The sequence below is a fragment of the Meriones unguiculatus genome, chromosome 3 (assembly GCF_030254825.1).
Source record: "Meriones unguiculatus strain TT.TT164.6M chromosome 3, Bangor_MerUng_6.1, whole genome shotgun sequence".
Taxonomy (NCBI): Eukaryota; Metazoa; Chordata; class Mammalia; order Rodentia; family Muridae; genus Meriones; species Meriones unguiculatus.
Window position 1 is genome coordinate 153,616,560 of NC_083351.1, and position 12,538 is coordinate 153,629,097.

The 12,538-nt window shown below is 34.3% G+C and overlaps 1 non-coding gene across 1 annotated transcript; it reads right to left on the minus strand.

Moving 5' to 3' along the window:
• Positions 1–11,949: 11,949 nt before the first annotated feature.
• LOC132653259 (U6 spliceosomal RNA) lies at positions 11,950–12,054 on the minus strand. The gene has a single exon (XR_009591041.1). It is a non-coding gene; the product is annotated as a U6 spliceosomal RNA (small nuclear RNA).
• Between the last annotated feature and the right edge of the window lie 484 nt (positions 12,055–12,538).

Genomic DNA, 12,538 nt, shown 5'->3' on the forward strand with positions numbered 1-12,538 from the left:
CACATGGCAGTTCAGTGTTCAAGTGCATTCCATAGTAACAGGAACAGAGGCTGTCTCTGACATGAACTGATTGGCCTGCTCTTTGATCACCTCCCCCTGAGCAGGAAGCAGGCTTACCAGGCTACAGAGGAAGACAATACAGCTACTCCTGGTGAGAACTGTTAGACTAGGATCAGAGGGAAGGGGAGGAGGACCTCCCTTTTCAGTGGACTGGGGAAGAAGGAGGAAGGGTAGGATTGGGAAGAGAGGAGGGAGGGAGCTGCAGGGGGTTACAAAGTGAATAAAGTGTAATTCAAAAAAGTTACTATGCAAAAAACAAAACAAAACAAAAACAAAAACAGGTAGTTAAGGGCTGGAGAGATGGCTAAGAGGTTAAGAGTACTGGTTGTACTTCCATAGGTCCTGAGTTTAATTCCCAGCAACCACACTATGGTTCATAACCATCTAAAATGAGATCAGGTTCCCTGTTCTGGCCTAGAGTAATAAATAAACAAACAAACAATCAAATGAATAAAATTTTAAAAATAGATAAAAATTTTAAAATAAAGACTTAAGTTACACCTCTATGGGATAACCAAGGACAGTAACCATTGAGTGTAATATATTTATACAAATACATATATACATATGTTCATTTGTGAGTATGTGCATTTAAATATATCAGAATTAATATGTAATCACCATCAAATAAATGAATGAAATCATTTTAGGTGTCTTGTAGTCAAATGAGCTAGTAAATTGAAAATGTATTATGAATAAAATAATGTCAATTTTATAAATTAAAAATTATAAGCATTAAAAAAAATAAAAAATAAATAAAAAAAAGAAAGAAATAGGGAAAAAATGTGGAAAATAAATATTTAGCATCCCTAAAAAAAAAAAATTATAAGCATTAATTCAAATACAGCAATTAAATAGTCATTATATATTATACTATGTACACTATGATACAGTACTTTGAGTAACACATAAACACTATTTGTGCTTCTTCAAAGTTTTTCCAAATTAATTGTCCCATTCTCCAAAAATGGTTTCAGAAGTGAGGATGAAGACATGATTTGATCAGGTGATACCTATCAAAAGTATGTATTGCCATCCAACAGTTTTCCCATAATATTACCGAAATATGCATTAATAGCTAAGTATTCAATCTGCTGATGAAATGTAAAGCTGAATGCTGATAGCCTAAGAGCTCATTGCTGTTACATTGATGCGTACGTCTATTTGGGCAGAGGCATATGAAAGCATTAAGTAAAATTACTGAGGTTAAGAAACTGTGACATTTCTGAGAGATAAACATACCACTTGTTCTTTCAGTGTTAGATCTTCAACACTAAAAACATGGATACTTGTTACTTTATGAACTCTCTAGGTTAATTTTAGGAATATATTACATACATATACATATATGCACTCAAAACAAAAACTAAAAGATTAGGCTATTAATTTTTAACCGAGTAAGGAAATATATATGAGAGAATTTGAACACAGAGAAAGGAAAGAAGAGTGATTATAATTTATAATCTTAAAAAATAATATATGACATTTCAGTTTTTATTTTCAAATAATAAGCACTAAACTAGTTTCATATATTTACTAACATATTTTGGAGATTGGTGTCTATATTTTATTTAATTTTTCAAAAAATAATTTTAAAGTTTTGTAAGGAGTTATGCAAAACATATGTACATAAGTTAATAGGAACACAATATATTCGTTTATATTGTTAAGAAGAAAGAATTCTATACCACTGGCTTGTGAAGCTGTTTTAGTTTTGTCTTGTTTATACCTAATTTAAGCAAGTACTTTACAAGTGTACTACAAACTTTAGGCATCTGTCTTTAAATTTTAACTTTTATAATAGTCATTATTAGAAAAACTGAAAGGATTCAATTGTTTGAAAAGGAAAAAATATCTCCTCTTTACTGTATATGTGGTTAGATAAACAGTCAGGCAAACAGACAGATACATAGATGGACAGAGACATTCTTAAATTTTATTATTTATTTTACTAAGGTACAAATATGAAATGTAAAATTTTGATGCTTTTCTCCCTTTCTATTTAGTTTTGAAAATACTTATAATATTCATTTAAATATATAATAGGCAAGAACTTTAATAATTACAAATTATATTGTATATAATCTGCTTGCATCTAAACAAAACTTGAGAAAGAAAATTAGTCTAACAATCAAACAAAAGTTATTACTCAAAGAGGGAATCACAGAAAAATATTTCAAGTTTTAATATAAGTGAAATATTTGTAAAATAAAAAGAAGAAAGCAAGGGACCAAAGGCTTTTTACTGCAGACTCTTTTCTAGGCAGTAGTAAATTTGTTCTCAAAGTTTATCTTGCAAATGAATTTTAATTACTTTTATACAACAACAGAAACAACAATAAAATTTTTAATTTTCAAAATTTGATACACTATCTTAAAAGGATTGGGTGGTTAATGCACAAAAGCATTCTTTATAATACACTCTGATTCTTTGCCCTGTATAGTGTTTGATTACAATACTTTTTACCTTTGCCATTAGCAAGCCATCTGTAACCCTTATATAATACTGCTGATAATATCGTAACCCAAATTCGATGTTAATATTCAGGATTTCAGTGGTTCAAAATTTAGTTTAGAATCATCCTTTTGATCAAACCCTTGGATGAAAGCACACTTATGAATTAACAAGCTGAGCATATTCAGTCACACTAGTCATCTTAATATCAAAAGGAGAGTCTGCAAGAAATTATTATCAGTGATATATGCCTCACAAAAAGAATAAAAAGCTAAAATGTTACGCTCAGGATGCGAGGCTAAGCACTGCACTCAGGGTCAGCCGCTTTGGACCCAGAGAAGAGCATGTCTGGTTGCATGCGGGTTGATGCCCCAGGTCCCGCCTCTGAGAAAAAGGTATCAGACGGGTCTGATGCTCTTTGGGTGGATGACACCTAAATGAACATCGGTACAAAGTCCCAATTTATTTCTAATATCAGAGATCAGACCTCTACTCTTGCCTGATGCATCTAAAACAAAAAGGGGGAACTGTAGAGAGCTGCGGAATGCTATGCCTTAAAGATGGAGTTGGTTTCCGCCTTCCACCTTCCCGATGGTGAGTGCTCTCTGTCACGAACAATTTCACATTTGGCTAAGGCTGAGGATCTGGCTTGCTTCCATGTATGTGGACCTATCTGCATTGCCCACGTGGCACGCCTGGGTTGGCTACCCAGAGGCTATTTAAGCTGTAGGCTGGCTTTCCCCAGGGTCCGAGGATTGTTCAAGGTTTCTGAATAAACTGCATTGAAAAAAAAAAAAAGAATAATTCTGTCACTAATAAAATCCCATTTAAAGTTAGCAAAAGAGGAGGTAATAAAATTAGAATATTAATATTTTATCAATTAATTAATACATTTATTGTTTATTTGCTCATCTAAATCTACATTTTTATTTGGCTGTTTTAAAGGTTCAGATAGATGGAAAGTAATAGATTCTACTCTAGGTTTTATGGCCTCTACAGGCATGGGTCTATATTTGTAGTAGCAGTCATGATCCTTTCCCATTGGCTGATCCTTACTTCCAATCAGACTTTCGCATGTTAACCTCCAAGGTAAAACACCCGTTATTGAACATTGAGGATATAGTTTCTAAGCCAGTCATTTTAGTTCATAGGCTTCACAAGTAGGAAGGATTTAAAATTTCTTCTCTCCCTTTGCAGTTTGCTCAGTACTATCTGGTATTATGAGAATGTATAGTAGGACATTGAGACCCACCAGTAGTGAAAATAATGACACAGAGGACTTCTAATACTATAAAGCTTAGCCCTTTAACTCTGGCAGTCCCCGAGCCAGATATTCTAGTTTATCCCAACTAATCCTGCTGTATGTCCTGCCATGGGTCTAGATCTAACTCTCTTCCACTCCGGTCCACCTCTGTCTGATGTCCAGTCTCCAGCACTGTCTTTCGTCTTCCAGAAACATGCTCCTCCCCTCTCTCTTTTGGGAGTTCTGCCCTCCTCTTCTATCCCAGAACATGGTGAGTGACGAAGGACGAATATTTAGAAAATATGATTGTGATAGGCCATAGAGATAACATATCAAGACCTGACTAGTACTCAGGTCTCTGCGGTTCAGCAATCAATGATTAGAAATGCAGGAACACACCTTCATACTACGAACTCAACAAGAATGAGTCCTCAAAGAGGACACTTCAAGATGAGTTCGAGCTGGGTTTTTTCAAGTGCTGTTTCCAATGTCTGCGGAGGATAACAGCAATAGTGTCTTACTTCAATTTCTGTAATGTAAACAAAAGCAACGGTAGTGTGTCCCGTCGTTCTGAGAGACCATTTTATCCCTTGAAAGACAAGACAAAAGGCTCTCTTCATAGCTTGCACAGTATTTTGTTTTTTGTTTGTTTGTTTGTTTTTGTTTTTTGTTTTCCTCTCTGGGTAGTATGAGGCATTTGGGGAAAAGCACTATTTTTCCATGTGTAAGCTCATAAAAAAAAAAACGTTTCCTTGCAGAATTTTCCAAATATCCTTAATGTTATTTATTTCTTTTATGCTTTTTCCTGTATATTCCCTTTTCTCTCTGTGCCCAATTTAAATCTCTCTACATATTTCCCACAATCACTTTCCTGACACGTTTTCTGCTAATCCCCTTCTAGAACACCTCCTCTTCCTTTTCCTCCTTCTCCATTCTTTTTCAACTTACCCTGGCTTTTTGGATTAACTTATTTTATATTCTCAAATCTAATGTTTCTCAGCTAGGACTTATAAAGAACACAAGCAGCTTTTGTCTTCCTGGGTCTCAGTTACCTCATTCCATGCAATATTTCCCAGTTCCTTCCATTTACCTACAAATTTCATCACTTCAGCTTTCTTTATAAATGAGCGCATGTGTATGTACCATATATCCATTTTCCATTCATCAGGCGAAAGATGTAAAGATTTTTTTGCATTTCTTAGTTCTTTTGAATAAATGTTATTTCACTGCCATTTACCCAAAGTTAGGAGACGTCGTGTGTGATCTGTATTTGAACCTCAGTCCACTCTTCTAATGTATGAGCTGTAGAATCTCTTTCAATCTGTTCTCACTTTAGTTTCCTTGTATGTATATAGAATGGGAATAGTAAACCAAAAGCAGTTTCTATTACACTATCATAAAGAGTTAGTAAGATACTTCAGCTTTATTGTCTAGAAGTAACATGCGATCACTGTTTATTAGTATTAAGGCTTTATTGTTGTGAAAATCCGCTAACTTCACAGAGTTCATAATCCAATTGGAGGCAGAGGAATAGAACAACACTTTTAGATGGAAAAGGAAGGTCACAATGAGAACAAAGAAAAAGTGAAAATTGAATACAAAACAAAAATGAATGAATCCACAGTGTATCCTCATTATCCATTCATTCTCTGAATCACTGTAGATAGAAGTTGAGATGATAAACAAAATTTGCTACAGCATGAATGTAATCACTATGAAACTAGCAGTTTATAAAATTATTTAGTGTTTAAATGCTTCCTTCTCTCTCTGCAGCCACTTACATTACAGAGTATCTCAATTCTTTTCCTCCAGCTCTTTATTGATCTCTATATACTCACTGTACTGTTCTGCAAACATTAATCAATGTAATGCAAATACAAAGCAAATTAATTAAAGAGTAAAAGTGCTTATCTTGCAAGAATCAGGGTCTCATTATGTCAATACAGTTATGTTTTTTGGAGTATTCCAGTCACACACAATGCCATTATCAGATGAAAAAGGCATAGTAGTCAATAACTGAAGAAGGGAATATGATAAACATCTTATTTAGCTTTAAAAAATTAAAGCAAATGTTAAAAAAAATTAAGTATCTAAGGTAACCCATAGTGAAACATGGTGTGCTGTTTATCAACTTCAGTATGAAACTATTATCAGATAAAGAAATATGTTTCAATAAAATTGTAAAATGTCTGAAAAATCCCATGCAAAGAATACATAGTTTACAATTAAATTAAAAGCAATTTAGCAATGTTTTAATTTGAAAAAATATTTTATTATATCATAGCCATAATTTATATTTTACTTGCAACATTTCTACCCCCTTTATCCCGACTCCAGCTCCTCCTTATGCCCCCAAACCCTCTTGAACTCATGGTCTCTTCTTATAAATTTATACATGACTTACTAAGACCAATTATTATTGGCCACATGTCTTAGGTAAAAATTATGATTATATGTTAAAATTAACTTTTTTATCAGAAAAATGAATTTGAGAATTTAAGTAAAATGTGTTACAGCCTTGATAATATTTTTCAGCAAAATGTGAGGAAGGATAAAATGGTGGAAAGAATGTTAAGACAAGGGAGCAAATGGAGCCCTTCACTCAGAAGTCTGTCTGGGGCTTCTGGTCACCTGAGAATCTACACCTCAAGCACAGGTGCAATTTTCTGTGAAAGTTGCCAGTCTGATATCCCAATTAGGTTTCTATTGTCTGATAAAGAACATGGCCAAAACTTCAGCATGAAGGTTGTAATCCCCTCACTGAGTTAAGTCTGATCAGGTACTCAGGGCAGGGAAATGGAAACAAAGACTGAAGCAGAAGCCATGGAGTCATGTTTCTTAAGGCCTTCCTCCACAGCTTGCTTTCTATTACAATAATGGCATCTTCCATGATGGCCTGCCCTTCCACATCAAACAATAATAAAGAAAATTCTCCACAAATTTGCTCTTAAGCCAATCTTATGAAGACATTTCTCAATTGTGATTTCTTATTTCCAGATGAACTTATGTAGATTAGGAAACAGAAAAGAATACAGTAAAAAAACAAAATAAATGACAACAACAAAGACCAACCAGACAAACAAAAAGAAAAATACTTGGAACGATAGGTAATAATATTTCTTTTATACATGCATATTATTTCATTAGAGTAATAATGCATGCAAATAGGTTACCCAACACGTGGTGGTCAGTCATGATAGCATACATACTATTGCTACTATAGAGAGTAAGGAACATTTAAATATAATTATTTAATGTGGAAGGTACAGTTTGATGTATGTATATATATACTATAATTATGTGTGCATGTATGTATACATGCTTGTAGCAATAATTAATGAAAAAAACAGTAATTTGAAGGAGATCAAAGAGCTATACATGCAAGGATTGGAGATTTGGAGGGAAGAAAGAAAAGAGAAATGATGAATTTATATTTGAATTTATACTAAAATGTTTATTTCTACTCCTTTATTAGGTTAGCATACGTGGTTTTATGTTGAGATCTTTCATCCACTTGGACTTGACTTTTGTGCAGGTTAATGTTAGAAGTTGACTCCCCTATTTCTTCCTTCACTATTGTTTTCAATATGGGTTAAATAATAACAAGGTCTTCATTCGATCTATTGTTCAACTTCCAGACTTGTTCCCGAAGTATTTGTATTTGAATTCATATTCGTATTTGTATTCATATTTGTATTTGTATTATTTTTCAGATTGGTTGAGATTTTTGTTCCTACTGTGAAGACTATTTTTCAAACCAAAAGACCACAAATACATTTTGAGAAACAAGTCAACTTTATGTAAGAAAAGAGGCTTTCTAAAACTGGCTGAACACAATGAAGTTAACTATGTGTTTATGCTAAATGCTAATCACAAAAGTTCTGCTTCTATTACGCTTTTCATCCTTGCAAAGGTCATGAAAGTCTATATAAGATTCTCCCTGAAGCAGCAAGGGGTTACTTGTTCACTCCTGATTCCAAGGAGGGTAGGAGACCTGGCTGTTAATTAAAATTCTTGCTTTGAACATTGTGGTCTCTGAGAGTGATTGCCTATCAGCTCCTCCATTACAACAGGTGATAGGTGTGGATATATTTACTTTCTTCTACATGCCAATATCTGGCTCAAACAACACAATTTGTTGATGATGCTGTCTCTTTTTATTGCATAGTTCTGTCTTCCTTGTTAAAAATTAGGTACGCATAAGTGTGTGTATTTACATGTGAGCCTTTGATTTGATTCCACTGAAAAATCTGTCTGTATTTACAACAATACTATGCTGTCTTTATTACTATAGCTTTGTTGCATAGCTTGAGATCAGGGATGGTAATATCTCTCGAAGTTCTTTTATTGTACAGAATTGTTTTAGTTATGCTGAGTGTTTTGTTCTTCTATATGAGGTTTAGTATTTCTATTTCCAGGTCCTTAAATAATTGTGTTGGCATTTAATGGAAATTGTACTGACTGTGTAGATTGCCTTTGATAAAATGACCGATTTTACTATGTTAATCCTGTAGATCCATGAGCACTGGAGATCTTTCTATCTTCTGACATCTTCAATTTCAGCAACTTGAAGTTCTAGTTATGCAGGTTTTCCACTTGCTTGGCTAGAGTTACCCCAATTGTGAAACAATTGTGTTGTTTCAAAGATACTTTTTTTTTTATTATTATACTTAACATTTGTATGTAGGAGGTTTACTAATTTTTTGAGTTAACCTTTTACTCAGTCACTTTCCTAAAGGAGTTTTTCAGCTGTAGGAATTCTCTGGTCGAATTTTGGGGGTGGATTTTGTATACTGTTTTACTATCTATGAATAGCAATAGTTTGATATTTTTACTTTCCAATCTGTATCACCTTCATCTACTTTAGTTGTTTTGCTGTTCTAGTTAGAATTACAACTACTATATTGAATAGAGAGAGTGGAAAAATGTTGTCTTCTTCCTGATTTTAGTGGAAATACTTTGAGTTTGTCATTTAAGTTGATGTTGGCTATAGGTTTTCTGTAAATTGCCTTAATATGTTTAGGTATGTCCATTGTGTCCCTGACCTCTCTAAGACTTTTATAGCAAAGGGGTGTTGTATTTTGTCAATGGCTCTTTCAGCATCTAATGAGATTATGATGTGTTTATTTTTCTTTCAGTTTGTTTATATGGTGGGTTACATTGATGGATTTTTTTATATTGATCCATCCCTGCATCCCTTGGATGAAGCCTACTTTTTCATACTGGGTTGTAGGGTTCAGTTTGTGAGTATGTTATTGAGTATTTTTGCATCAATGTTCATGAGGGATGTTGATTTGCAATTCTCTTTTTTGTTTAGTTTGTGTATTAGGATGCTTGTGACTACATAAAATGAACTTGGCAGTGTTCCTTCTGTTTCTAGTTAGTGAAAATAATGAGTATTGCTATTATCTCTGCTTTGAAAGTCTGCTAAGCCCTGGGATTGTTTGTTTGTTTGTTTGTTTGTTTGGGAGAAGTTTAAGGACCACTACAGAGGGCCTCTGAAAGACTCTACCCAGCAGTGTACCAAAGCATTTGGTGAGACTGACAACCAAACTTTGGGCAGAGTGCAAGGAATCTTAGGAAAGAAGGAGGAGAGGACAGGAGCTCCCGAAGGAGAACAACAGATTCAAAATATTTGGGCATAGGAGTCTTTTCTCAGACAGATACTGCAATCAAGGACCAATCATGGATATAACCTAGAGTCTTTTCATTTTTTTAGGGGTTAAAAATATTAGGGGTTAGATTGTTTATATGATGTTGATTTAACTTTGGTAAGTTGTATCCGTCAAAATTTAGATTTTTCAATTTTGTGGAATACAGGTATTTTAAATCTGATCTAATGTTCTTTTTAATTTCTTCAGTGTCTGTTTTTATGTCTCCCTTTTCATTTCTGATTTTGTAAATTTAGATATTCTCTCTATGCCTTTTAGTTACTTTAGAAAAGGGTTTGTCTATCTTGTTTATTTTCTCAAAGATCCAACTCTTTGTTTCATTGATTCTTTATATTGTTTACTTTATTTCTATTTTGTTGATTTCATCTTTTGATTTGATTATTTTATGCCATCAAGTCTTGGATATGTTTGCTTCTATTGTTCTAGAGCTTTCAGGTATGTTGTTAAGTTGATAGCATTTCTTTCGAAGGCACTTAATGCTATGAAATTTCTTATAAGCACAGCTTTCATTGTATCTGATAAGTTTGAATATGTCATGCATTCATTTTCATTGAATTCTGGGAGGTATTTATATTTATTTATTCACTTATCTATTTATCCACCTATCTATCTATCTATCTATCTATCTATCTATCTATCTATCTATCTATCTATTTTTATCTGCCGTGACACAGTAGTCATTCAGTAGAGAGCTGTTCGATTTCCATGAGATTTTACGTTTTTCTGTTATTTATTTATTTATTTTTATTGCAATTTAGTCACTTTCTATCTTGGCTGTAGCCCCCTCCATCTACTTCCAGTCTCACCCACCCTCCCACTTCTCCCTCTATTCCACTTCCCTAGTCCACTGATAAGTGAGGACCTTCTCCCTTCCTATATGACCCTAGCCTATCAAGAACCAAGAAGGCTCTCCAGATATCTAGGCAAAGGGGTCTTTTCTGAGACTGATTCTCCAACCAAGGTCCATGCATCGATACAACCTAGAACCCTTGCTCAGACATAGCCCATGGCAGCTCAGCATCCAAATGGGCTTCCTTTGTAAGGAGAACAGGGACTGTCTCTGACATGAACTCAATGGCTGGCTCTTTGACACCACCCCCCTCCACCGAGGGAGGAGCAGCCTTGCCAGGCCACAGAGGAGGACATTGCAGCCAATCCTGATGAGACTTTATAAACTATGGTCAGATGGAAGGGGAGGAGGACTTCCCTTATCAGTGGATTTAGAGAGGGGCAGAGAGGAGATGAGAGAGGGAGGGTGGAATTGGGAGGGAATGAGGAAGGGGTCTACAACTCGGGATACAAAGTAAATAACCTGTAACTAATATAAAAAATTAAAATTATAAATTAAAAATAAAAAAAACACAAAAAGAACCAACAGGGTTAATGGCATTAAATAATTAATGTGGCCTGACAAGGTTGAAACCCCTAGGGGATGCTGATCAAAGAACCAGCCACCGAGTTCATCTCAGAGACAGTGCCTGCCACCCTTACTAGGCACTTGGAAACTGAGCAGCTGGTCTAGCTCCTCTCCATGCATGGTCCTCAGTTGAAATATTGGTCTCTAAAATATTAGTATCTGGGCCCAGGTTTTTTGGCTCTGTTTGTCTCCATTTGGAGTTCCTGACCCCTCCAAGTCTTTCTATCTCCATTTTATATAATGGAATACTACTCAACAATTAAAAACAAGGAAATCATGAATTTTTCTGTTGTTTTTGTTGTTGAAGTCCAACTTTAGTCCATGGTGGTCTTACATACAGGGGCAATGTTCAAATTTTCCTGTATCTGTTAAGACTTGCTTTGTGACCAGTTATATGGTCAGTTTTTGAGAAAGTGTTGTGAGGTGCTAAGAAGAAGGTACATATTTTGCGCTTGGTTTAAACATTCTGTAGATAACTGTTAGGCACCTGAGATTCACTAGGTCTGCTAGCTCCGATGTTTCTCTTTTCAGCTTTTGTGTGGATGACTTATACACTGATGAGAGTGGGGTTTTGAAATCTTCTATGAAAGTGTGGGGTTTGATGTATTATTTAAGCTTCAGGTATGTTTATTTTTAAATGTGGATGCACTTGTTTCTGGGGTATAGATATTCAGAATTGAGAGGTCACCTTGGTATATTTTTCCTCTGGTGAGTATGAAGTGTCTTTCCCCATGTCTTTAGATAAATTTTGGTTGGAAGGTTATTTTGCTAAATATTGGAATGGCTAAACCAGCTTGCTTCTTGGACTCATTTGCTTGGAAAATATTTTTCCAACTCTTTGTTCTGAGATAACCTCTATCTTTGATGTTTAGGTGTGTTTCTTATACCAAAGTAGAGGGATGAGTCCTGGTTTTGAATTAGTTCTCTTAGCCTCTGTCTTTTTATTGGAGAATTGAGTCCATTGATATTGAGGGATCTTAATGACCAGTGGTTGCTAATAATTTTTATTTTGTTTCCACTGGTAGTGGTGGTGGTGGTGGTAGTGGTAGTTGTGTTTGTGTGTGTGTATGTGTGTGTATGTTTGTGTGTGTGTTTTCCTTCTTAATGATATGGAAGACTTCAAAAATTTGAGTGTTATCTTTGCACAGGTGCCGTGCTAATCTGCTCTGTATTTTTCCAATTTTAGCATGTGAGCTGCTGAAGAGACCATGCCTTTTATTTTCAATTGTAACAATTGTAACAATTAAAATAATTGTAACAATTGAAAATAAAGAACACATTGTTCTTCTCATATATATTTGTATGACAGATTACATTAATAAACATCTGATATGAATCCATCCCATTTTGGCTAAGATATATTAGGGTATTAGTCATTTAATGTTCTGTTCAATTAGCTCAGATTAAGTTTAGGATATCTGAATTAGGTTAATAAGTAAAATCAGTCTTATTTTTCTTCTGTTTTGGGAAATCACAGAATTTTCTCACATGACAAAATTTTATGTCTTATGAAATACTATCACTTCAATTATAATAATTTATTTTTCTTATTGTTTTGATAAGCTGAACTGGTATGTTATGTTACAGAGTTTTTTTATCATTATATGAATTTTCTCATAGGAGAATTACTATTTTCATTAGCTTGGAAATCAATAAAGTGAATTTCAGCTTTCCTAAAAAGTAACAAATTTG